Source organism: Delphinus delphis, chromosome 14 (genome assembly GCF_949987515.2).
Source record: "Delphinus delphis chromosome 14, mDelDel1.2, whole genome shotgun sequence".
In the NCBI taxonomy this organism is placed as follows: domain Eukaryota; kingdom Metazoa; phylum Chordata; class Mammalia; order Artiodactyla; family Delphinidae; genus Delphinus; species Delphinus delphis.
The window spans coordinates 32,448,924-32,476,644 of NC_082696.1; the positions used below are offsets into that span (position 1 = coordinate 32,448,924).

The following is a 27,721-nucleotide window of genomic DNA, read 5'->3' on the forward strand; positions in this document are numbered from 1 at the left end:
TCTATCTTTCTGTTTTTGTGCCAGTACCATACTGTCTTGATAACTGTAGCTTTGTAGTATAGTCTGAAGTCAGGGAGCCTGATTCCTCCAGTTCCTTTTTTTGTTCTCAAGATTGCTTTGGCTATTCGGGGTCTTTTGTGTTTCCATACAAATTGCGAAATTTTTTGTTCTAGTTCTGTGAAAAATGCCAGTGGTAGTTTGATAGGGATTGCATTGAATCTATAGATTGCTTTGGGTAGTAGAGTCATTTTCACAATGTTGATTCTTCCAATCCAAGAACATGGTATATGTCTCCATCTATTTGTATCATCTTTAATTTCTTTCATCAGTGTCTTATAGTTTTCTGCATACAGGTCTTTTGTCTCCTTAGATAGGTTTATTCCTAGATATTTTATTCTTTTTGTTGCAATGGTAAATGGGAGTGTTTTCTTGATTTCACTTTCAGATTTTTCATCATTAGTATATAGGAATGCCAGAGATTTCTGTGCATTAATTTTGTATCCTGCTACTTTACCAAATTCATTGATTAGCTCTAGTAGTTTTCTGGTAGCATCTTTAGGCTTCTCTATGTATAGGATCATGTCATCTGCAAACAGTGACAGCTTTACTTCTTCTTTTCCAATTTGGATTCTGTTTATTTCTTTTTCTTCTCTGATTGCTGTGGCTAAAACTTCCAAAACTATGTTGAATAAGAATAATGAGAGTGGGCAACCTTGTCTTGCTCCTGATCTTAGTGGAACTGGTTTCAGTTTTTCACCATTGAGGATGATGTTGGCTGTGGGTTTGTCATATATGGCCTTTATTATGTTGAGGAAAGTTCCCTCTATGCCTACTTTCTGCAGGGTTTTTATCATAAAGGGGTGTTGGATTTTGTCGAAAGCTTTCTCTGCATCTATTGAGATGATCATATGGTTTTTCTCCTTCAGTTTCTTAATATGGTGTATCATGCTGATTGATTTGCTTATATTGAAGAATCCTTGCATTCCTGGAATAAACCCCACTTGATCATGGTGTATGATACTTTTAATGTGCTGTTGGATTCTGTTTGGTAGTATTTTGTTGAGAAGTTTTGCATCTATGTTCATCAGTGATATTGGCCTGTAGTTTTCTTTCTTTGTGACATCTTTGTCTGGTTTTGGTATCAGGGTGATGGTGGCCTCATAGAATGAGTTTGGGAGTGTTCCTCCCTCTGCTATATTTTGGAAGACTTTGAGAAAGATGGGTGTTAGCTCTTTTCTAAGTGTTTGATAGAATTTGCCATCTGGTCTTGGGCTTTTGTTTGTTGGAAGACTTTAACCACAGTTTCAATTTCAGTGCTTGTGATTGGTCTGTTCATATTTTCTATTTCTTCCTGGTTCAGTCTCGGCAGGTTGTGCATTTCTAAGAATTTGTCCATTTCTTCCAGGTTGTCCATTTTATTGGCATAGAGTTGCTTGTAGTAATCTCTCATGATCCTTTGTATTTCTGCAGTGTCAGCTGTCCTTTTTCATTTCTAATTCTATTGATTTGAGTCTTCTCCATTTTTTTCTTGATGAGTCTGGCTAGTGGTTTATCAATTATGTTTACCTTCTCAAAGAACCAGCTTTTAGTTTTATTGATCTTTGCTATCGTTTCCTTCATTTCTTTTTCCTTTCTTTCTGAACTCATCTTTATGATTTCTTTCCTTCTGCTAACTTTGGGGTTTTTTTGTTCTTCTTTCTCTAATTGCTTTAGGTGCAAGGTTAGGTTGTTTATTTGAGATGTTTCCTGTTTCTTAAGGTAGGATTGTATTGCTATAAACTTCCCTCTTAGAACTGCTTTTGCTGCATCCCATAGGTTTTGGGTCGTCGTGTCTCCATTGTCATTTGTTTCTCGGTATTTTTTGATTTCCTCTTAGATTTCTTCAGTGATCACTACGTTATTAAGAAGTGTATTGTTTAGCCTCCATGTGTTTGTATTTTTTACAGATCTTTTCCTGTAATTGATATCTAGTCTCATAGCGTTGTGGTTGGGAAAGATACTTGATACTATTTAAGTTTTCCTAAATTTACCAAGGCTAGATTTGTGACCCAAGATATGATCTATCCTGGAGAATGTTCCATGAGCGCTTGAGAAAAATGTGTATTCTGTTGTTTTTGGATGGAATGTCCTATAAATATCAATTAAGTCCATCTTATTTAATATATCATTTAAAGCTTGTGTTTCCTTATTTATTTTCATTTTGGATGATCTGTCTATTGGTGAAAGTGGGGTGTTAAAGTCCCCTACTATGATTGTGTTACTATCAATTTCCCCTTTTATCGCTGTTAGTATTTGCCTTATGTGTTGAGGTGCTCCTATGTTGGGTGCATAAATATTTACAATTGTTATATCTTCTTCTTGGATTGATCCCTTGATCATTATGTAGTGTCCTTTTTTGTCTCTTGTAATAGTCTTTATTTTAAAGTCTGTGTTGTCTGATATGAGAATTGCTACTCCAGCTTTCTTCTGATTTCCATTTGCATGGAATGTCTTTTTCTATCCCCTCACTTTCAGTTTGTATGTGTCCCTAGGTCTGAAGTGGGTCTCTTGTAGACAGTATATATACAGGTCTTGTTTTTGTATCCATTCAGCCTGTCTGTGTCTTTTGGTGGGAGCAGTTAATCCATTTACATTTAAGGTAATTATCAATATGTATGTTCCTATTCCCATATTCTTAATTGTTTTGGGTTTGTTATTGTAGGTCTTTTCCTTCTCGTGTTTCTTGCCTAGAGAAGTTCCTTTAGCATTTGTTGTAAAGGTGGTTTGGTGGTGCTAAACTCTCTCAGCTCTTGCTTGTCTGTAAAGGTTCTAATTTCCCCATCAAATCTGAATGAGATTCTTGCTGGGTAGAGTAATCTTGGTTGTTGGTTTTTCTCCTTCATCACTTTAAATATGTCCTGCCACTCCCTTCTGGCTTGCAGAGTTTCTGCTGAAAGATCAGCTGTTAACCTTATGGGGATTCCCTTGTGTGTTATTTGTTGTTTTTCCCTTGCTGCTTTTAATATGTTTTCTTTGTATTTAATTTTTGATAGTTTGATTAATATGTGTCGTGGCATGTTTCTCCTTGGATTTATCCTGTATGGGACTCTCTGTGCTTCCTGGACTTGATTAACTATTTCCTTTCCCATATTAGGGAAGTTTTCAACTATAATCTCTTCAAATATTTTCTCAGTCCCTTTCTCTTTCTCTTCTTCTTCTGGGACCCCTATAATTCGAATGTTGGTGCATTTAATGTTGTCCCAGAGGTCTCTGAGACTGTCCTCAGTTGTTTTCTTCCTTTTTTCTTTATTCTGCTCTGCAGTAGTTATTTCCACTATTTTATCTTCCAGGTCACTTATCCGTTCTTCTGCCTCAGTTATTCTGCTATTGATCCCTTCTAGAGTATTTTTAATTTAATTTATTGTGTTGTTCATCATTGCTTGTTTCCTCTTTAGTTCTTCTAGGTCCTTGGTAAATGTTTCTTGCATTTTCTCTATTCTATTTCCAAGATTTTGGATCATCCTTACTATCATTATTCTGAATTCTTTTTCAGGTAGACTGCCTATTTCCTCTTCATTTGTTAGGTCTGGGGGTTTTTTACCTTGTGCCTTCATCTGCTGTGTGTTTTTCTGTCTTTTCATTTTGCTTATCTTACTGTGTTTGGGGTCTCCTTTTCTCAGGCTGCAGGTTCATAGTTCCCGTTGTTTTTGGTGTCTGCCCCCAGTGGCTAAGGTTGGTTCAGTGGGTTGTGTAGATTTCCTGGTGGAGGGAGTAGTGCCTGTGTTCTTGTGGATGAGGCTGGATCTTGTCTTTCTGGTGGGCAGGTCCACGTCTGGTGGTGTGTTTTGGGGTGTCTGTGGCCTTATTATTATATTAGGCAGCCTCTCTGATGATGGATGGGGCTGTGTTCCTATCTTGCTAGTTGTTTGGCATAGGGTGTCCAGCACTGTAGCTTGCTGGTCATTGAATAAAGCTGGGTGTTGGAGTTGAGATGGAAATCTCTGGGAGATTTTTGCCATTTGATATTATGTGGACCTGGGAGGTCTGTTGTGGACCAGTGTACTTAAGTTGGCTCTCCCACCTCAGAGGCACAGCCCTGAAGCCTGCCTGGAGCATCAAGAGACTGTTCTCCACAGGGCTCGGAATAAAAGGGAGAAAAAATTAAAAAGAAAGAAAGAGGATAAAATAAAAATAAAGTAAGATAAGATAAAGGTTAAAATAAAAATAAAGTAAGATAAGATAAGATAAAGGATAAAATAAAAATAAAGTAAGATAAAATAAAGGTTATTAAAATAAAAAATAATTATTAAGAAAAACATTTATAAAGTAAGAACAAACAAACAAACAAAAAAAACCAACGGACAGAATGCTAGGACAAATGGTGAAAGGAAAGCTATACAGACAAAATCTCACACAGAAGCATACACATACACACTCACAAAAAGAGGAAAAGGGGAAAAAATAATCCATCTTGCTTCCGAAGTCCACCTCCTCAATTTGGGATGATTTGTTGTCTATTCACATATTCCATAGATGCAGAGTACTTGAGGTTGATTGTGGAGATTTAATCCGCTGCTCCTGTGGCTGCTGGGAGAGATTTCCCTTTCTCTTCTTTGTTCGCACAGCTCCCGGAGTTCAGCTTTGGATTTGGCCCCGCCTCTGCGTGTAGGTCGCCTGAGGGCGTCTGTTCTTCGGTCAGACAGGATGGGGTTAAAGGAGTCGCTGACTAGGGGGCTCTGGCTCACTCAGGCCGGGGGAGGGAGGTGCACGGAGTGCGGGGCGAGCCTGCGGTGGCAGAGGCCAGCGTGACGTTGCACCAGCCTGAGACACGCCGTGCGTTCTCCTGGGGGAGTTTTCCCTGGATCATGGGACCCTGGCAGTGGCGGGCTGCACAGGGTCCCCGGAAGGGAGGTGTGGATAGTGACCTGTGCTCGCACACAGGCTTCTTGGTGGCGGCAGCAGCAGCCTTGGCGTCTCATGCCCGTCTCTGGGGTCCGCGGTTTTGGCCGCGGCTTGCGCCCGTCTCTGGAGCTCTTTTAAGCAGAACTCTTAATCCCCTCTCCTCGCGCACCAGGAAGCAAAGAGGCAAGAAAAAGTCTCTTGTCTCTTTGGCAGCTCCAGACTTTTCCTGGACTCCCTCCCGGCTAGTCGTGGCGCACTAACCCTTTCAGGCTATGTTCACGCCGCCAACCCCAGTCCTCTCCCTGGGATCTGACCTCCAAAGCCCGAGCCTCAGCTCCCAGCCCACGCCTGTCCCGGCGGTTGAGCAGACAAGCCTCTCGGGCTGGTGAGTGCTTGTCGGCACCGATCCTCTGTGCAGGAATCTCTCCGCTTTGCCCTCCGCACCCCTGTGGCTGCGCTCTCCTCCGTGGCTCCGAAGATTCCCCCTCCGCCACACGCAGTCTCCGCCCGCGAAGGGGCTTCCTAGTGTGTGGAAACCTTTCCTCATTCACAGCTCCCTCCCACTGGTGCAGGTCCTGTCCCTCTTCTTTTGTCTCTGTTTATTCTTTTTTCGTTTGCCCTACCCAGGTACGTGGGGGAGTTTCTTGCCTTTTGGGAGGTCTGAGGTCTTCTGCCACCGTTCAGTGGGTGTTGTATAGGAGCAGTTCCACGTGTAGATGTATTTCTGATGTATCTGTGGGGAGGAAGGTGATCTCCGCGTCCTACTCTTCCGCCATCTTCTCCTGTCTCTGAAATTTTTTCTTTTAATATTTATTTATTTGGTTGCACCAGGTCTTAGTTGTGGCACGTGGGCTCCTTAGTTGCAGCAGGCAGTCTCCTTAGTTGTGGCACGTGGGCTCCTTAGTTGTGGCATGCATGTGGGATCTAGTTCCCTGACCAGGGACTGAACCGGGGCCCCCTGCATTGGGAGTGTGGAGTCTTAACCGCTGTGCCACCAAGGAAGTCCCAGGAATATGTGAATCTTAATCTGTGAATCTTATTTAGGAAAAGGGTCTTTGGAGATGCAATTAAGTGAAGGATCTTGAGATGGGAGATTATCCCAGATTATTCATTTGGGCTCCAAATGCAATCACAATCATCCTAATGAAAGACAGGGAGATTTCATGCATACACACACACACACACACACACACACACACACACACACACACGGCATGTGAAAATGGAGGCAGAGATTGGAGTCAACAAGGCCACGAGCAAAGGAATGCTTGTCCCAACAGATGCTGCAAGAGGGGAGGAATGGATCCCCTAGAGGCTCTGGTGGGAGTTCGTCTCCATTGACACCTTGACCCCAGTGATCCTGATTTTGAACTTCTAGCCTCTAGAATTATGAGAGAGTAAATTGCTATTACTTTAAGCCACCAAGTTTGTAGTAATTAGCAGCCACAAGAAACTAATACAGTAGGGAAAGGACGTATAAATGAAATGGAAAGCAACTCGGTCAGGACTGTACCATCAAATTTAATTTTTAGAAAGGATCCGCTTTTATTACTTATGCAGAATATACACTTTGAATGCAAACCTGGTCTAGTTTATTTTAATCCTGCTCATCAGATTAGCCTTGCAAAAGCAATGCCCTAATTGTGTCATGCTTGCTTGTCTGTATTCCCAATGTGACTATCAATTTGGGATTCTGTTTGGCTTGTTTATAATTATTTCCACATTGCTTGACACATAGTAGTTTCTTAGTAAATATTTTCCAAATGAGTACATGCTTAAGTATGAGTATCTTTCTAATTAGGGCTCCAGTCTGCTTTTCTGGCTATATTCCTCCACCTCCCTCCCTCTCTCCTTCTCTCTCTCTCTCTCTCTCTCTCTCTCTCTCTCTCTCTCGGTACGTGTGTATGTGTGTTGTGTGTATTCTTACCAGGAAAAAAAAAGGCAAGTTGGGGAGATATAAATAATGAATAATAACTACAGTTTTCCTTATGAATAATAACTGTCCAGATGACAGATGGCACTGGAATAGACTGATTGTACAATATTGGAACATTTTGTTTCATCTTTAGGAGAAGGAGGCAAATTAGGACAAATCAAATGTATATTAAGGATTTATTTTTAAAATATACTTTAAAGTATATTTTTAGTACCAGTATAGGTAAAACCCCATGTATCCTATGCCTGCAGCGTTCTGCAGAAGCAGTGAGTGTTCAGAATAATGTCAGTGAGTCGCTGTTCTTTCAAAGATAGGATGGTTTTAAAACATTTAAAAATAAACATTGAAACAAAGGTTTAGAGTAAAACTGTTGTACTAAGTTGAAATTAAAAATTCACTTGGTGAATTCTGAAACATTGCCCATCATCTGAAAGTAGTTTTCTGCTTATAAATTGTTGAATTTCATACTCAGGACCACATCCTGTCTAAGATGATCAAGTGGACTAGATGATTGATTTTGTTTCCTCAAATTTTATTGCAAAATATTTAAGCACTTAGAACTGTTTTTTTTTTTTTTTTTTTGCGGTACACGGGCTTCTCACCGCCATGGCCTCTCCCGTTGTGGAGCACAGGCTCCGGACACGCAGGCTCAGCAGCCATGGCCCACGGGCCCAGCTGCTCTGCGGCACGTGGGATCTTCCCGGACTGGGGCACAAACCCATATCCCCTGCATCGGCAGGCGGACTCCCAACCACTGCGCCACCAGGGAAGCCCTAGAACTGTTTTAAAATGGATTAGGATACACGTTAAGTCTTACATCCGGATTCAAAGTTTTAATTTAAAAAAGTTTAAAATTCCAAAGCTCAGGCCACACTCCAGACTAATTAAATCTCAATCCCTGGATGGCTCAGAGACGCCAGTAATTTTTTTTTTAAGCTCCCAGGTGATTCCAATGTGCAGACAAGTTTGAAAACTACTGTAAGATAATTATAGTCTAATATATGATCTACATTAAGGTTTCCACAGTATTTCCCTGGATGCCCTGTATAGCTGTTTTTGTTTCTAAACTATGATGTATTTGGTTGCAGTGTCTCTGCAAGGATAGGAATTTTTGTCTGCGCTGTTCATTGTATCCCCAGTGCCTGGAAGAAAGACTGGGCAGAGTAGGTCATTGAGAAATATTTGTAGATTTCATGAGCTTAATCCATGGCTCCTGTGTTCGGCTGGGCATCTGCTGAGTGTGCTGTATATGACGGAGTGATGTCTTTACCTGTCTGGTTTTGCTTGAGCGAAAATGTGTCACACTGGATTTAGAAAAAGATTAATGGACCCATCTGGGTCCCTGGGGTTCAGTGGGGCACAGTTTGAAAAAAACCCCAGCTGCCCCTCCCTCAGGGTGAGTTCATATTCTTGTATGCACATTATCACCTTTCTTTCTTTCTTTTTATTTTTTTCCTGTACCAATGGGTTTAATTCATCTTTGTGAAAACTTGAGGCCAACATGGTAAAGAAAACATGGATGGCACTCAGTACACAAGTTTTATTTTTGACCTTTCAGCTATTGCTACCTTGCATTCCCTTTTCCCTTCACACATTAAAATTACTCATAAGTTTGATGGTGGTAGTATTACTGTGTGGGAAGCTTAAATTCTGGCTGATGGTAAAAGTGGTGAAATTTGGAAGCATAGGTTTTTGCAAGGACAAGGAAAACGTGATGATACTTGGAAGAAGCTACTTGTGAATGGCATTAATAACAGACAAGAAGATCGGGGAATGTGTGTCCAGGGAAAAAGCCAGTGAACTTTTTAATGTACTCCTAGTGGTAACAAAATTCTAAGAAATATTTTAACCATTGTTATTTTGTGTCTGCCATGGAGTATTCCCCAAGCATCAATGTTCAATTTTAGGACAGCTCCGGGAGTTTGACAAATAGCACACCAAAGTCTAATCTAACCAAGAGGTAGAATCTAACTGGCTTGAAAATGGTACCTTATTTCTTTTAGAGCCAGAATTCTAAGTTGTCATGCTTCATGAAAGTAAGAGTTCACCAAACTGCCTAAAACTAGCTACTCATAATCATAAGCTAGTATGATTTTTATGAACAACACCAAAAAATCAGTGAAGACTATATGTCAACAAAAATAACTTTATTTAAACTTGACCTTTGGCACTAGGACCCTGACACTCTCTTAATTTGCAGTTTTATTTTATTTTATTTTATCTTTTGGCCATAACTTGCGGCACATGGGAATCTTAGTTCCCCGACCATGGACTGAACCCACGCCCTCTGCAGTGGAAGTGCGTAGTCTTAATCACTGGACCACCAGGGAAGTCCCTTAATTTGCAGTTTTAGATCTGGCCTTGTGATTTACTTAATTTAGGTTCAACGATATAAAAATTCAATGGTGTTATTCTCTCTGAATATCCTGTTTTCCTTTTTTTTTTTTTTTGGAAAAATGTATAAGCAACTCTTCATCTGTTTTCAGATAAATCACTGATTCTTAGATAATTGTCGAGAATAATACTTTTACCTTGTAATCACAGATTTTTGTGTTTAAGGGAATTCAAGTGTCATTTGGTCTAAACTCTTTTACACATGAGGAGATGGAGGTCAGGAGAGGTAAACCCACAGCCAGCTGGTGGTGGAACCAAGAACAGAACCTAGAATCACTGATGGATGTTCAGTGGATGCTGAAGGTTTCCAGATGATGGTGGAAAGAACAGAGCCTGGAATCCCTGATGAACTTTGTTAAGTGCCTGCTGCAAGCACTTTGTTTTCCATGCGTTTGAAAGAGTATTATTGCAACAATCTAATATTGAAGTTCTACAAAGTGTAGCATTTATACATGGATGGGTAGAATGTTTTCATTCCGTCTTCATGAAGGATGGAAAAGGAGCGTTTTTAGCGTGAGCTCTAACAGAGTTGCTAAGGGTATGGAAACTCATAAACCATGCAGTGTGCATGGCACACACACCCCTTCTTAGAGGGTCATTGGTTGGTTTTGGATAGTTTGGTGGTTTCATTTGCTTGTGAAAATTCAATGACTAATACCTTTAGCTATATTTAATGGATTACCCAGTGATGTAGGTGCTATGGTGTTATTTGACCTGTTGCCCCCTCTGCAGTTCATGGGGGTCATTTAACCTTTATGAGTGGTCAGAAAGCAAAAGTAACAGTCCTTACCACTTTCACTTGTAAGAAGACATTGACTGCGTTTGCCACAGATTTATTACTTTCCTGTCTACTACCGGGACACTGACCAACTGCGTCAGATGTGAGGACGCTTGGCCACATCTGCTCTCCCCGTTCTCTCCCACTTTTCTCACCATTCTGTAGCTTCTTCTGGAAGATAGCCAGGAAAGAGTCAGAGTTGAGTACTTGATGTTCTAGGTCAAGTGCTTGATCCCAATGACACTAACCAGGGTTTTTTCAGTGGCTCTGCTTTACATTTTCTGCAGAAATAAGAGCTGGCATTTAAACTGATCCCTGGCTACTTATTCGTCAGTCCTTCCACGGGATACAGTTGCTCCTCCGGTTGTTGGCAGGCATGAGCAGAGTGGGGTGGAGTAGGGCGATGTGAGGTGACTCTTGGTTGAAGGTGGAGTGGGAGTTGGGCTGGAATGGAGAGCTGTTTGATTGGCAGCACAGGTAGGCAAGGGACAGAGGGAGGGGAATTGATTACATGCCTCGTCCAAGGAACAAGGGGTGGGGAAAGGCAATTGAGTCTCTGCTTCTTATTCTTTCTGAAATACTTTCTCATATCTCTTATGGCTTTGAACCAAGGCTGTTTCCTTGGTTATAGATTGATTTCTGAGAAGTAGGACAGAGGGCAGGTGACTGTGCTATAAGAGATGCTCCAGAGAGAAATGCTGGTCTTTTTAGATGTCTGTGTAAATACTTGTGTGGATTTTCTAGATTATAACACCAGATATCGGAATGCCAAAGCTGCTCGAACAGCCATTCTCATGGTAGATGTGGAAAATGAATTCCAGAGGAATGTATCTGGTTAGTGTCAGACTGAACTAACCTTCCTATTGCCACTCAGCCTCTTACTTAGAGGTTGTAAGGTAAAGGCGTTAGCCACCCGAGTGAGCCGAAGGTGGATTGCCTGGCGTCCAGATGCAGCTCTCCAACCTATGGTGTCATCTCGTCAAGTTACTTACCCACTTTGTCCCTCTGTTTCTCAACTGGCAAATCAGTAGCTAAGGTTGTTGTGAGGAGTAAATGCACAAACACCCGTGCAGATGTTTAAACAAGTTCCTGGCTGATGGTGATGGCTCAGTAAGTGCGAGCTACTGGGATTGTTGTTACTGTTATTCCTTATTGGCTATTTGACTCTCTTACTAGCAATTTTGTCACCATTTTAAAAATGAAAAGTAGAAGCGACATCTTATGAAAATAAAACTTATGAATTATTTATAGATTCAGTTGGCCACACATAATATGTGATAATGAGCTGATGTTATAAACAAAAAGGATTCATAGTTTAGGTCTTAGCCAGTGCCTCTACTGAGGGCCAACAATGTGTGTGTGTGTGTGTGTGTGTGTGTGTGTGTGTGTGTGTGTGTGTATATACACACACACACACATATGTATGTATATATATATATACATATATAAATACATATATTTAAGAAAAACATTTTCTTCATTTAGGCATGTTATAGAGAAATGTCAATATTATTCTTTTGTAATTTCCTAGAACCATAAAACTTAAAAACTTAAACAGATACTTTGTTCGCATTCTCTGCTCCCTTGATTTACAAGTAAGGAAGTAGGCCAGAGACAGAAGTGCCGTATTCACGATTACATAGTTAATAATACAGGCAGGCAGTTTCTGGCCTCTCTCCTTTAAGTCGTAGACATGTGTATACAGATCTTCACGTGTATCACTTGCCTAGCTAATATCTTACACTGCTTCAATATTGGATGGTTGTAATAATGAGAATTTTACTGAACACTTTTCATGGAGATAAAAATAGTTAATTGAAATTTTTAGACAGTTTATAAAATACTTCAATAAGGTATATTTCCTTAATGATGAAAGAGGAGTTAAAAGCCTGAGGCAGAGTTGGGAACAAGCTAAAAACGGACTAGTGACTAACAGCTTTTTCAAAGAGAGGAGTGTGTGTGTGTGTGTGTGTGTGTGTGTGTGTGTGTGTGTGTGTGTGAATTACTCTATCGGTTTAGAGATTAAGATACTTAGCCAGTATCTTTGAAACCTTTCCCAATTTTGTCGTTCAGGTGAATGGCTTTGGGAGAATATCTGCTTCCTTTTTTCCACATTTTGATTGTGTTTAAAATAGAGTATAAAGTAACTTCAAAGGAGAGAAGTTTTTCAAAGGATAGAAACATCAGATTTTCAAGGCTGGTGAAGTGCATTCAGTACAGTAGTGTGTACCTGCAGGTGTAAAATGAGTTAGTATTCTGGATTCTGACTCTGGTCTTCTCTTCAGATACCATTAAAAGGAGTCAAAGATAACATTAAAAAGAGTCAACTGGTGGTACATTAATGTAAATGAAGCAGATAGTAAAAATAAGTGTATGAAAAGAATGTAAATAATCTAATCTGGTGATTTAAGACATTTACCACCCAAAAGTGAATTTACCACCTAAATGATTGAGGACTGAGAAATTGCAAGACGACAGATAACATGAGCTTGAAGACTGTGAATCATTGCTGACTAATTAACAATAGTTAAGGCATGTAAGGCACACTTGAGAAGTGTAAGAAATGATTGCAAATGAAATATTGTGATTTTTAGTTACTCTGTCCTTTTATATAGTCATAAAATAAAAATGAAAACCACTTGTAAAGTAAACCTGATTTGAAACCGAAATGCTATAAAACTTAAAAATCTTCATTTCAGATGTTTATTTGGTGGCCCCGTTTAAGGCTTTTTGGCAAGGCTAGAAAGCAAACTGGAGATGGTTATTGACTGAAAAAAACCTGAAATGACCAAGGGAAATAGGAACTGGATATTTGCATTAAATTTCCATTTAGCATGAAAATATGTTGCCAATAAAATATTTCCATTTTTAAGTACTGAATGAATGACAGTATGAAGCATAGTAGAATTATCCTTCTAACATTTGTCCAAAAGCATGTTTTTCAATATTATCAAAAGCATGCTTGTAAATATTATCAAATTACTCACTGGGCAGGAAGGGAGAGACCTGAGTTGCAGCCTTGTCTGTAACCAGTTACATGACCAGAGACTCTTTCTTTGCTTCTCTGGATTTCAGTTCCTTCATCTGTAAAGTAAAATGATTTGGCTAGGTCATGTAAAGATTTCTTTCATTTCTGTAAATCTATCATTGTTAATAATTTGAGAATTCAAAGATCAATGTGGGCCAAGAGCTTGAAAGCTTTGTTGAGGATATTAACAGGGACCAGATTTTGGAGGAAAGATAAAACTTGGTTTTTCAGAAAGAAGGCAGTCCACTTGGACATGCAGCATGACCAGAGACGTGATTGGAAGGGGCATCTTCATAATTTACTGCCTGATTATTATAAAAGCAGAATAGGTGGATTGAATCAGGGATTGACTCAGCAGATTTGGAGCAGCCATTTAAAGAACTTTTTAAGCAGCTAGAAGAAACTACATTGAATAGAATTATATTGTAACTGATGAATATGAAATAACACAGGTCTGCTTAGATATGGAATTTAACATACTTACACTTCTGTGCAGCAAGGATTAAGGACAAAGCTGACAGTGGGGCATTAAACCAAGACTTAACAGATGTATGATGGGCAGTGCTGAGGGAGCAGTGTCCAAAGTGTTCTGGTTGCTGAGAGAATGAGGTGTGTGGACGGAGGGACTGACATAATGGGCTGGTTGGGAACTGGAAGGTCCCAAAGACAGCCAGGAGGTTGGTTATGGTCCAAGAAGGGGAACACTGGGCACGTTCCTTGTGATATGAGTTAATAAGGCTCAGACTGTGACCATGCTAATGAGACTTGATGTGCAGTGGGAAAAAGTCAGCATACACTATTTAGGAAGAATGCAAGAGGTGTGGGGTCAGAGTAACACAGATGTTTCAATTCTAAGGGTGATGATTGCAGAGGGCAGGGGTGAAAAATCTGAGCTAGGAGTGACAGGGGCAGGGGTTTTGTGTGTGTGTGTGCATGTGTGTGTTATGAGTCTCATTTCTTTTTTTTTTTGAATTTTTTCTTATTAGTCATCAGTTTTATACACATCAGTGTATACATGTCAATACCAATCTCCCAATTCATCCCCCCCCACTCCCCCCCCCCCCGCCGCTTCCCCCCTTGGTGTCCATACGTTTGTTCTCTACATCTGTGTCTATTTCTGCCCTGCAAACTGGATCATCTGTACCATTTTTCTAGGTTCCACATGTATGTGTTAATATACGATATTTGTTTTTCTCTTTCTGACTTACTTCACTCTGACAGTCTCTAGATGCATCCACGTCTCTACAAATGACCCAAGTTTGTTCCTGTTTATGGCTGAGTAATATTCCATTGTATATATATACCACATCTTCTTTATCCATTCATCTGTCGATGGGCATTTAGGTCGCTTCCATGTCCTGGCTATTGTAAATAGTGCTGCAATGAACATTGGGGTGCATGTGTCTTTTTGAATTATGGTTTTCTCTGGGTATATGCCTAGTAGTGGGATTGCTGGGTCATATTGTAATTCTATTTTTAGTTTTCTAAGGAACCTCCATACTGTTCTCCATAGTGGCTGTATCAATTTACATTCCCACCAACAGTGCAAGAAGGTTCTCTTTTCTCCACACCCTCTCTAGCATTTGTTGTTTGTAGATTTTCTGATGATGCCCATTCTGACTGGTGTGAGGTGATACCTCATTGTAGTTTTGATTTCCATTTCTCTAATAATTAGTGATGTTGAGCAGCTTTTCATGTGCATCTTGGCCATCTGTATGTCTTCTTTGGAAAAATGTCTGTTTAGGTCTTCTGCCTATTTTTAGATTGGGTTGTTTGTTTTTTTGATATTGAGCTGCATGACCTGTTTATATATTTTGGAGATTAACCCTTTGTCTGATGATTCATTTGCAAATATTTTCTCCAATTCTGAGGGCTGTCTTTTCGTCTTGTTTATGGTTTTCTTTGCTATGCAAAAGCTTTGAAGTTTCATTAGGTCCCATTTGTTTATTTTTATTTCCATTACTCTAGGAGGTGGATCACAAAAGATCTTGCTGTGATTTATGTCAAAGAGTGTTCTTCCTGTGTTTTCCTCTAAGAGTTTTATAGTGCCCGGTCTTACATTTAGGTCTGTAATCCATTTTGAGTTTATTTTTGTGTATGGTGTTAGGGAGTGTAGCTGTCCAGTTTTCCCAGCACCATTTATTGAAGAGACTGTCTTTTCTCCATTGTGTATCCTTGCCTCCTTTGTCATAGATTAGTTGACTATAGGTGCGTGGATTTATCTCTGGGCTTTCTTTCCTGTTCCATTGATCTATATTTCTGTTTTTGTTCCAGTACCATACTGTCTTGATTACTGTAGTTTGTAGTATAGTCTGAAGTCAGGGAGTCTGATTCCTCCAGCTCCGTTTTTTTCCCTCAAGACTGCTTTGGCTATTTGCGGTCTTTTGTGTCTCCATACAAATTTTAAGATTTTTTTGTTCTACTTCTGTAAAAAATGCCATTGGTAATTTGATAGAGATTGCATTGAATCTGTAGATTGCTTTGGGTAGTATAGTCATTTTCACAATGTTGATTCTTCCAATCCAAGAACATGGTCTATCTCTCCATCTGTTTGTATCATCTTTAATTTCTTTCATCTGTGTCTTATAGTTTTCTGCATACAGGTCTTTTGTCTCCCTAGGTAGGTTTATTCGTAGGTATTTTATTCTTTTTGTTGCAGTGGTAAATGGGAGTGTTTCCTTAGTTTTTCTTTCAGATTTTTCATAATTAGTGTATAGGAATACAAGAGATTTCTGTGCATTAATTTTGTATCCTGCAACTTTACCAAATTCATTGACTAGCTCTAGTAGTTTTCTGGTGTCATCTTTAGGATTCTGTATGTATAGTATCGTGTTATCTGCAAACAGTGACAGCTTTACTTCTTCTTTCCCAATTTGTATTCATTTTATTTCTTTTTTTCTCTGATTGCTGTGGCTAGGACTTCCAAAGCTATGCTGAATAATAGTGGTGAGAGTGGACATCCTTGTCTCGTTCCTGATCTTAGAGGAAATGCTTTCAGTTTTTCACCATTGAGAATGATGTTTGCTGTGGGTTTCTCGTATATGGCCTTTATTATGTTGAAGTCGGTTCCCTCTATGCCCACTTTCTGGAGAGTTTTTATCATAAATGGGTGTTGAATTTTGTCAAAAGCTTTTTCTGCATCTATTGAGATGATCATATGGTTTTTATTCTTCCATTTGTTAATATGGTGTATCACATTGATTGATTTGCATATATTGAAGAATCCTTGCATCTCTGGGATAAATCCCTCTTGATCATGGTGTATGATCCTTTTAATGTGCTGTTGCATTCTGTTTGCTAGTATTTTGTTGAGGATTTTTGCATCTATATTCATCAGTGATATTGGTCTGTAATTTTCTTTTTCTGTAGTATCTTTGTCTGGTTTTGGTATCAGGGTGATGGTGGCCTCATAGAATGAGTTTCGGAGTTTCCCTTCCTCTTCAGTTTTTGGAAGAGTTTGAGAAGGATGGGTGTTAGCTCTTCTCTAAGTGTTTGATAGAATTCAGCTGTGAAGCCACCCCGTCCTGGACTTCTGTTTGTTGGAAGATTTTTAATCACAGTTTCAATTTCATTACTTGTGATTGGTCTGTTCATCTTTTCTGTTTCTTCCTGGTTAAGTCTTGGAAGGTTATACCTTTCTAAGAATTTGTTCATTTCTTCCAGGTTGTCCATTTTATTGGCATAGTGTTGCTTGTAGTAGTCTCTTAGGATGCTTTGTATTTCTGCCTTGTGTGTTGTAACTTCTCCTTCTTCATTTCTAATTTAATTGATTTGCGTCCTCTCCCTCTTTTTCTTGATGAGTCTGGCTAATGGTTTATCAACTTTGTTTATCTTCTCAAAGGACCAGCTTTTAGTTTTATTGATTGTTGCTGTTGTTTTCTTTGTTTCTATTTCATCTGTTTCTGCTCTGATCTTTATGATTTCTTTCTTCTGCTAACTTTGGGTTTTGTTTGTTCTTCTTTCTCTAGTTCCTTTAGGTGTAACATTAGATTGTTTATTTGAGATTTTTCTTGTTTCTTGAGGTAGGCTTATATAGCTATAAACTTCCCTCTTAGAACTGCTTTTGCTGCATCCCATAGGTTTTGGATCGTCGTGTTTTCACTGTCATTTGTCTCTAGGTATTTTTTGATTTCCTCTTTGATTTCTTCAGTGATCTCTTGGTTATTTAGTAACGTATTGTTTAGCCTCCATGTATTTGTGTTTTTTACGTTTTTTTCCCTGTAATTCATTTCTAATCTCATAGCATTGTGGTCAGAAAAGATGCTTGATATGATTTCAGTTTTCTTAAATTTACTGTGGCTTGATTTGTGACCCAAGATGTGATCTATCCTGGAGAATGTTCTGTGCGCACTTGAGAAGAAAGTGTAATCTTCTGCTTTTGGATGGAATGTCCTATAAATATCAATTAAATCTATCTGATCTATTGTGTCATTGAAAGCTTCTGTTTCCTTATTTATTTTCATCTAGGATGATCTGTCTATTGGTGTAGGTGAGGTGTTAAATCCCCCACTGTTATTGTGTTGCTGTCGATTTCTTCTTTTATAGCTGTTAGCAGTTTCCTTATGTATTGAGGTGCTCCTATGTTGGGTGCATATATATTTATAATTGTTATATCTTCTTCTTGGATTGATCCCTTGATCATTATGTAGTGTCCCTCCTTGTCTCTTGTCACATTCTTTATTTCAAAGTCTATTTTATCTGATATGAGAATTGCTACTCCAGCTTTCTTTTGATTTCCATCTGCATGGAATATCTTTTTCCATCCCCTCACTTTCAGTCTGTATGTGTCCCTCGGTCTGAAGTGAGTCTCTTGTAGACAGCATATATATGGGTCTTGTTATTGTATCCATTCAGCAAGCCTGTGTCTTCATGTTTTAGGTAATTATCGATATGTATGTTACTATTACCATTTTCTTAATTGTATGGGGTTTGTTTTTGTAGATCCTTTTCTTCTCTTGTGATTCCCACTTAGAGAAGTTCCTTTAGCATTTGTTGTAGAGCTGGCTTGGTGGTGCTGAATTCTCTTAGCTTTTGCTTGTCTGTAAAGCTTTTGATTTCTCCAACGAATCTGAATGAGATCCTTGCTGGGTAGAGTAATCTTGGTTGTAGGTTCTTCCCTTTCATCACTTTAGGTATATCATTGCACTCCCTTCTAGCTTGTAGAGTTTCTGCTGCGAAATCAGCTGTTAACCTTATGGGAGTTCCCTTGTGTGTTATTTGTCATTTTTCCCTTGTTGCTTTCAGTAATTTTTCTTTGTCTTTAATATTTGTCAATTTGATTACTATGTGTCTCAGCGTGTTTCTCCTTGGGTTTATCCTGTATGGGACTCGCTGTGCTTCCTGGACTTGGGTGGCTGTTTCCTTTCCCATGTTAGGGAAGTTTTCAACTATAATCTCTTCAAATATTTTCTTGGGTCCTTTCTCTGTCTTCTCCTTCTGGGACCCCTATAATGCGAATGTTGTTGCATTTAATGTTGTCCCAGAGGTCTCTTATGCTGTCTTCATCTCTTTTTATTCTTTTTTCTTTATTCTGTTCCACAGCCGTGAATTCCACCATTCTGTCTTCCAGGTCAGTTATCTGTTCTTCTCCCTGAGTTATTCTGCTATTGATTCCTTCTAGTGTAGTTTTCATTTCAGTTATTGTATTGTTCATCTCTGTTTGTTTGTTCTTTAATTTTTCTAGATCTTTGTTAAACATTTCTTGAATCTTCTCAATCTTTGCCTCCATTATTTTTCCAAGGTCCTGAATCATCTTCACTATAATTATTCTGGATTCTTTTTCTGGAAGATTACCTATCTCCATTTCATTTAGGTTTTTTTCTGGTGTTTTATCTTGTTTCTTCATCTGGTATATAGCCCTCTGCCTTTTCATCTTGTCTGTCTTTCTGTGAATGTGGTTTTTGTTCCACAGGCTGCACGATTGTAGTTCTTGCTTCTGCTGATGAGTCTCATTTCTGAAACCAGCTTTGTCATTGTCAGTAATCTGCTGGGAGTGTAATCACTTAACCTCTCAGGGCCTCTATATTGTCAAAGGCAAAATGAGGGGGAACAGTAGAACTGTGTCAGTACTTCTCAGTGGGGGCAGTATTACCCTCTTAAGGGCGTTTTGCAAATTTGTGAGGCTGTTTTATGTTGTCTCATTGTTTGTGGGGCAGGTTCCAGTTGTGTCAGACATCATACAGTTTCAGGACAGTCCTGCCAAACGAGGAATTATGTGGTGTCCGTCATTCCTTTAGAATGACCCAGTTGACGTTCCTGAAGGATGTCATGTAAAAAAGTCTCATCTCTGCTTATCTTAGAAGGGTGAGCGGCTTAGTAGTCCACAGCAGAACAGAGCAGTGGGGGGAAGCCCTAAAAAAGTAGAAGCTATAACTTCACACTCATTGTTCTTAGCTGCATCTGGGTGATCCTCCTTTTGATGGGAAGTAGGTGGTATAGGAGACTTTTCAAACCATTTAGCTACCCACCAATGTGTCCCTCTCTTCTAGAAGTTTATTTTGTTATAAAATTATGACACAGTGCCATCACCCATCATTTGTGTGAAGGTCCTCTATCAGAGTACAAGAAAAATTGACCCGTGATGCGCGACCTTCCTTTTTATTTCAGTAGGTGCACTGTTTGCCACTTCGGTTTTTAATTGGAGAGTAGCTCTATCTTTCACTTGTAAGCTTGTCTAATATATTAAAGCGTATTGAAAATATTAAAACTGAAGTGATTATAGACATCGGCCATATGAGAAAATACGAATGTCAAAATAATGAGACATCCTTTAAAATGTAATGTGGGATTTCTTAGGTTTACATATTTTTAAATTTTTTTTTAAAGTTGGTTTTAGACCAGAGAAAGTTTGAACTTAACATCCAATATTAATGCTCACTGTGGGCACAGATGAAATTCTGAGGGCATATTTTGGAGTCAAATTGAAGGGGAATTTTAATAAAAACTGTCCTTATTTCAGCCTAGAAAAAGGTGCTTTATTGGAAGCATTATTGCTTAAGTAGAAAAATTAGAGAAAGTTTGAAAGAGAGATGTAAAATCAAGTGAAAATCAAGTTGTTAATGTAACTTGTATTTGTGGTGCTTAATGGGGACTGAGACTAAAATTTTGGTGAGATATTGAATACATTTGGCATAACTTTAATAATATTTGTTCAGTCTAGAAAATTTAGTTAATATTGGAAAGCACAAATAAAAAAGCCCAATAAATTGCCTATGAAACCAGTGCCTGAAGATAGTTACATTAACATTTTGGTGCATATTATTTTAGTCGTTTTTTTTTTTTTATTGCTCTTTATAAACTGCCAGTTAAACATGAAGCCCAGTAGATGGGCTCCCGGGGGAGAGGAAGGGCTGGACCCTCCTCTCCAGGAGCCCACAGCTTGTACTGCAGCCTGTCGTGTGATTGCTTTATTTCTCTGAACTTGAGCCACTCGCAGTGGTGGTGGTGGTGGTGCTGGTGTTGGTGGTGTTGCTATTTGTGGAATCATAGTCCTCGTTTCTTGAGTATCTACTCTTTAGTATTCGGCCCTTTATGTAAGTTATTTCCAATCCTTATAACAGCCCTGTAAGGTAGGTATTGTTACTTCATTTTACAGATAAGGAAAGGGATGTTCCAAAAGGTTAGGTGATTTGGCCAAGGCTCCACGTGCAGTGAGTGGCAGGGTTTAGACTCAAAGCCTTCATTTGTCCCTGCAGCGCCAGACTCTCAGGGCAGGGGTCCCATCAGAGGTGAGGACTGCGTCATTTGCTGGTGGGCCTTAGGGAAGGTAGGGAGGGTGCGAGGTTGGGTGGGGACTATGTAGATGAGGCTCTTGGGGCGGGAAAGGTGCCTGGGCTGAGGTGGGCTTGGCAAGCCAGTACTGTTCGGATGGGTTGGGTCCTTGATGACAGAAGTGGGAGATGGGCCTGAGGCCAGGTGGGGAAGGCAGATGGGGCAGAGCTCAGAGGGTCTTGAGTGACAGCCTGGAGGGCCTGGGGACCTAATGAACCAGGCTGCTCCTGTACTGTCTGATTTTATGGTTTACAAAGAGATTTAAAGGAGAATTTGGAGGTGATGAGACCTGTTGAATTCACAGAAGGTTTTTGTATACTTATTGGTGAATATTTGGATAAACTGATGGTTGGAGACTAACAGTTAAAGGTGCTTTTACATGCAGTGATAACCTTCTTCAATAAAAGAGGTGGTTCTGAAATAAATGACCACTGAAAACAGTGGGCTGATACCACGTCCCGGCTTGGGAAGCACAATTCTCTGTTTCCAGTAAAAGACTATTTGAATGAGGGAAAATGAATAGAAGCAAAACCAAATAAGCTTGTCACACGATGATAATGACAAAAGGAAGGAAGGTAGTGACAAGCGAACTTCAAATATCTGTGGTATTTGTAAGTTGTGGACTTGCTTGAATTCCCAAGGTGCATATGAAGTACATTGGAGAAAAGAGATGGGCACTGTTCTGAACCTCATTCGTCATATTTCGTTTTTTTTTTTTAAGATGTTGGGGGTAGGAGTTTATTAATTAATTAATTTATTTTTGCTGTGTTGGGTCTTCGTTTCTGTGCGAGGGCTTTCTCTAGTTGTGGCAAATGGGGGCCACTCTTCATTGCGGTGTGTGGGCCTCTCACTGTTGTGGCCTCTCCCGTTGCGGAGCACAGGCTCCGGACGCGCAGGCTCAGTAGTTGTGGCTCACGGGCCTAGTTGCTCCGCGGCATGTGGGATCCTCCCAGACCAGGGCTTGAACCCGTGTCCCCTGAATTAGCAGGCAGATTCTCAACCACTGTGCCACCAGGGAAGCCCCCTTCCTTCTTCTTGATGGAAAGGGTACCCCTGACGCTATTCCTCCTCTTGCTTTTCCACTGTTTCCATTGTTCTGTTGTCTCACCACCCTCCTCTCCTTTCTTGTTTCCAGCTCGTTCACACCCGCATATTTCTGACTGCCTGCTAACCCTCCTTTTCCTGGCTGAGAGCCCAGGCAGCATTATCAGCGCCCCCGGGCTTCGCCAGGAGCCTGCCGGGAACCACTGAGGTTCTTGTCAGCTTCTCTTGCCCTTCACATATGTATTGCCTTCCGCTTGCCTGATCCTGGCCAGGGGATAACAGCCTGTACCGTGCTAGATACTCTGGATCTCAGTAACTGTTTCCTGAAGGAGTTCATTACTCACTGGGAGAAGAGAACCCTTCATGGGAGGACTTCCTCTTTAGGTATCTCTGGATTCAAAAAAATATCTATATGTATATTTTTCATTTCTTTTTCTGTAGACCTGGTTGATGCCTGACTCAATATTGTAGGCTTATAATTATTTTAAATTTACAAGTGTTCTGTGCAGAAAGCATTTATTAAAGACATGTTAAGACTTTCGGCTTATGGGCCAAATAGGGTGGTAGTTCAATTCTGTCTATCCCTGAACAGCATTAAGAGATATCAGAGTTCTGGGCTTTCCTGGTGGCGCAGTGGTTAAGAATCCGCCTGCCAATGCAGGGGACATGGGTTCGAACGAGCCCTTGTCCGGGAAGATCCCACATGCTGCGGAGCAGCTAAGTCTGTGCATCACAACTACTGAGCCTGCGCTCTAGAGCCCTCCAGCCACAACTACTGAAGGCCGCGCGCCTAGAGCCGGTGCTGCACGACAAGAGAAGCCACTGCAGTGAGAAGCCCGCACACCGCAATGAAGAGTAGCCACTGCTCACCACGACTAGAGAAAGCCCGTGCGCAGCAACGAAGACCCAATGCAGTCAAAAATAAATAAATAAAATAAATTAAGAAAAAACAAAAAAGGAGATATCAGAGTTCTGAAAACGTCACCATGAGTTTTGAAAACATTGAGCAGTAGTGCCCACAAGATGGGGATGTTATTCCATGGCGGCAGTGGCGGGGGGAACCAGCTTTTTTTTTTTCTTGGTAAAATTGGGGTAGTGTGGGATTCCCCACTTTTCGAAATAGGAAGATAGTGGGTTTGTTTTAATCTGAAAATAAGGAGCAATAATGCTTCTATAAGATGATTTTAATTTGTAAGTGCTTCAATATTTTGTGAAATTTGTTGGCATTGGTAACTTTCCCCATTCTATATGGGAGTTTGAATCTGTTTTTCTTAACAAAGGAATATTTGTAGATGAATTAGGTATTCGACCTGCAATATAAAAACTATGTGTCATCCCAGATTTAAGGGAAAAGGTATTAAGCATTGGCAAAGAACAGGAAATAGGCTTCTAACAGGTATGGAAGAAAAGGATGGTGTTCCCTGTCAACAAAGAATTATAACCCCATTTGTGGGTTGAGATATACACACATGAAATGATTAGTGGACCAGGCAGTGTTATTTATAACCGTATATGCATTTGTTTTTAATCTCTACCCTGTGGATTCCACAAAGGATTTGTGTCTGTTTGTATATGAGTATGTATAGACAGTGTGTACATCAATTTGTAATGAGGTGCCTTGTAAGAGAATTAGCGGGAGAAGGGAGGAAGCAGGCATTGGAGTCGGGGGGGAAGGCTTCCCAGAGCAGGGAGCCTTCCAGGATGGGGCTGAACTGCCTGGAGAGGGCTGGGGCCTTCTTGGTGAGGGAAGACACATGAGCAAGCTAGTAGATGCTCCAACGGATATATATACAGGTGACCCTTGACCAACACAAGTTTGAATTGTGTGGGTGAATTTTTTCAATGGTCAATACTACCTGATCTGCAGTTGGTTGAATCCAAAGAAACAGAACCATGGTTACGGAGTAACCGCAGATATGGAGGGCCGACTCTAAGCTATACACAGATTTTTGATTGCACGGAGGTTCGGCAGCCCTAACCCCTGCTGTTGTTCGAGGGTCAGCTGTACAGTCGTAGTGGTGCGGTTGGACACCTGTCATTCTTTCGGCTGCCTGGCATCTGAGTTCCTGTCTGGTTTGGGAAATGCTTTGCTTTCTGAGCTTTGCTTGGAGGCAGAGCCCTCCTCTCGCTGAAAAATAGGGCAGTGCCTTGTGCTGCAGCCCTTGGTGGTGTGAGCTGCGTGGTCTGCTCTTGCACAGTGTCCCTGGGCCACTCCACGGCATGATCTGGGGCATTATTCCTGGCTGTTGGTCATTCTGGGAGCCACCTACTGGGTGACTTTTAATAAAATTCTCTTCTGCTTTGTCAGAGTTGATGTCTGTAACTTGCAGTCAGAAGCCCAGATAGTAATACGCACACATCATTGGGCACTTCCCTTTGTGCTAAGAGAGTTTCATGTGTTTTATGCACAGTCAAGTCTCACCACAACTCTGGAAGGAGGTAATGTTGGTCCCCAATTATAGCTGAAAAACTTGAGATTCAGAGAGGCTACGTAACTTGACCAAGATCACAAGCCAAGCGGAGAGCTGGGATGTGATCCAGGCTTTTCTGACACGGAGACAGATCTTAACCTTTGTGATCTCTCTCCCACCCTCTGAGGAAAGCAGATCGTAACCATTAACTACCTGTATGTATGTTGGAGTACTCTGTTATGAAAAGATTTTCCTCAAAGCACAGTTGAGGAAGGATTTGTCTCTCTTACCTGAGTATCAAAAATAGGATTTGACAGGTACGGATTGTCATGGGTTAGAACATGGGATTAGAAGTGAGGTTTTCTCACCCTTGGTCTGCTTTGCTTTGAGATGTTTGGTACTTGTATCAGGGCAGAGGGCAGACAGTAGATCCTGAAGGGCACGCATGTTTGGAGGAGGGACACGGGGAGGGAAGGGGTGGAAAGGAAAGAAGCTTATCGCAAAGACTCTGTTAGGAGCTCTGCTTGTCACATCTTTAAATTTTTATAACTGCTGGGTATTCTGCCTGGAACAACCTGTACCCAGATATCTGCATGGCTAAACCTCCTCTACCCCCCACTTATTTCAGGTCTCTGTTCAAGTGTCTTATCAGAGAGATCTTCTCCCGCCTCCCTCATTCTCTTACCCCACTTAATTTATTTTCATAGCACGTCTCATCACCTGACAGATGACACATATTTTTATTTTCTCTCTCCTAACTGCTAAAATGTAAGCTCCATGAGAGCAGGGTCTTTGTTTTGCTCACTGCTGGATCTCCAGAATTTAGAAGGTACCTGGCATATAGTAGGTGCTCAGTAAATCATTTTGAGTAAATTAATGAATGTGAGGAAACTGAGGCTTTGAGAGTTTTATATAACTGGCCTAAGATCTCATGGAAAATGATGGAACTGTGTATTAAATTCTAGTCTATGTGACTCCTGAAATCCCTCGTGTTCCTTCGTTTGCTAATGACTTTTGCTAATCTGGGAAGATGCCTATATTTGTACATGATTGAGGAAAGAGACATTGCACAGGATTTTTTAGTTAGCAAAGAAAATCTTAGGTAGCTAGCCAACTTTCCTCTTTTACAAATGAAGAAATGACCATGATGCATTGAGAGTTGGTGACATGATCAAAATAATTCCACTATTTACTGATGGAGAAAGACCAGAAGCAAGATACCCCATCTCCTTGTTCAGTCCTATCCCCCTACACCCGCCTGCAGCATTCACTTTCTTCTTGATAAACTGAGCCCTATCTTGATGCAGAATTCAGATATCATTCATTGGTGATGGGTGTGAAATAGTGGGTCATGTTAATTTAATGCCGTAATATTAACGCAGTAAAGCAGAGACTGCAAACCAGATGCCTACAGGGACCAGCCGACAGCATAACAGTCAAGTGGGACCGGTGGGAACTATGGCAAACTGCCTGCCCAGAGAAACATGTTACAAGAGAAAAAGGTGGTAAACCAATCTAAAAATGTTTGAAACACCCTGCTGGCCAAACAAAACATTTCTGCCAGCCAGATCTAGCCTGCAGGCTCCCAGTTTGTGACTGCTGAAGTTTTAGTGTAAATAGCTCTTTTCTTTCTTTCCAAAGGAGTAAGTTTCAATAAGTGGGGCGATGTCGGAGAATATGTGAAGTGGTGTCACTGTGGTTAATTGTTCTTTAGCCTAGCCAGAGGATCAGTGGGTTGGGCTGTCAAAGTTCACAGAGAGAAAATAATTATCAATAAAGGAGTAGTTATGGCCCATCTTTATTACCCTGGTGATAAAGTTGAAGAGTAATGTGTTTTCTCTGTCATAATACCATCTGTCTTGATGGAAGGTACTTGGTTATGCTATTTACTGATTGAGAATCAGGAAATCTTCTTAGTGATTTGGCAGGGCTGTGAACTAGTACCTGTATGTCACTGGGCAGATCACCCAATTTTCTACTTTTTCTAATTCAGTATTCATGTCTGAATAATTAAGGGCTGGACTTTATAAGGCCTAGGAAAGAAAGAATTCAGAAGATCTCATGCAGGACTTAAACCCAGTTCTTTATCTTTGTCTCTAAAACAAACAAAAAACAACAACCGCAACAAAAACCAGTGTTGTCAGAGAGAAGAGAGACAAGAGAGACAGGGATTGGATGGTTTGTATATATCACTTATGTCTTTAAGCACACTGATAATAGCAGGGGATTGCTGTGGTTCCTCTCACTTGCCAGCTGTGAAGCTCAAACAGATTGAGAATGATATGACTTGGTGATCTGTAGGGTCATTTCAGCTCTAAACTCCATCATAACTTGAATTAATGTTCCTGAGGACAGGTTTCAAATGCTTCTACCATGTAGAGCATGGGTTCTGGAGCTACATGGCCTAGGTTGCAGTTTCTCTAAGCCTCAGTTTCCTCATCCTTAAAATGGGAATAATAGTGGTGACTACCTCATAGTCTTGCTGTTGTGATCATTGTTCTGGCAAATTATCAAATGCTCCTTTTATTCTTACCATGGAGCAACTGTATGGTGTAGATAGTAAAAATCAAATTTAATTCACATTTACATTTGAAATAAAGTATAAGAATTTCCCCCTTTTCCCAGCAGATATAGGGCTTTTAAATTTCTTGGTAGAAACTGAGATGTGTTGGAATTAAAAGTTGGCAAGGTTATTTGAACCTTGATATGAGGGCAGTGTGGGTATGAGCTCTCGGTATTGGATTGGTACCAATTGATTAAGGCACAGAGGTAAAGATGAATGAATCTTGTATGAGATGGGTGTAGGTCCTGATGTTAACAAAAGAGTTAACTTTTGGATGTGTGGCTGGGTAGATGTGCCTGTGACCCCTCGCACAGTGAAACGGAAAGAAGGCTTGCACGTGTGGTTTTGGTGTCCATCTCAAAGGAGATCATCTGATGCAACTTTGCCGTGAAGGGATGAGTTGATTACAGGAGAAGATGTTTTAGTAGCTTTCACGTGCTAATGTGAAGGGCCTCTGCACTGGAAGAACAAGTACACCTCTCCAGATCCATGCTGGAGCGTAATTAAGGCAGGAAGATGACAATAGACAAATTGCCTCTACTTCAAAAGGAGAGTGCGGGTTTGCACTGAGTATTTGTTCCAAGGAGCCAAGAAGCAGGCATCGTGCCCTGAAGGTCCTTCATATCGGGCTGCCCTGGCTACTGAACGAGCATCCTGTCCTCATCTGCTGCACTTTCATCTTCTGCCACGTTTGTATTCATGTGCACAGTCCGCCACGTAAAAGCACAGCTTGTTATTCCGGGCTTTGCTTCTGTGACCTGAGGTAAAGCCAGATGAGACAAATATATATATTGTAAGGCTTTTACGTGGAATGGTAGTTACGCACCCTGGTTTTGAATCGTTTGGCATCTAGCAGGAAGCCTTCAGAGGGTCTTCCGCCTCAGGGAGCAGCAGCCTGCACTGGGTTTGAGAGGGA

At 40.6% G+C, this 27,721-nt stretch overlaps 1 protein-coding gene across 4 annotated transcripts in view; it reads left to right on the forward strand.

Annotated features, from left to right (window-relative positions):
• Positions 1 to 27,721, forward strand: part of ARHGAP18 (Rho GTPase activating protein 18) — a 133,993-nt gene that overhangs the window by 29,557 nt on the left and 76,715 nt on the right. The gene's annotated exons all lie outside the window — the stretch shown is intronic.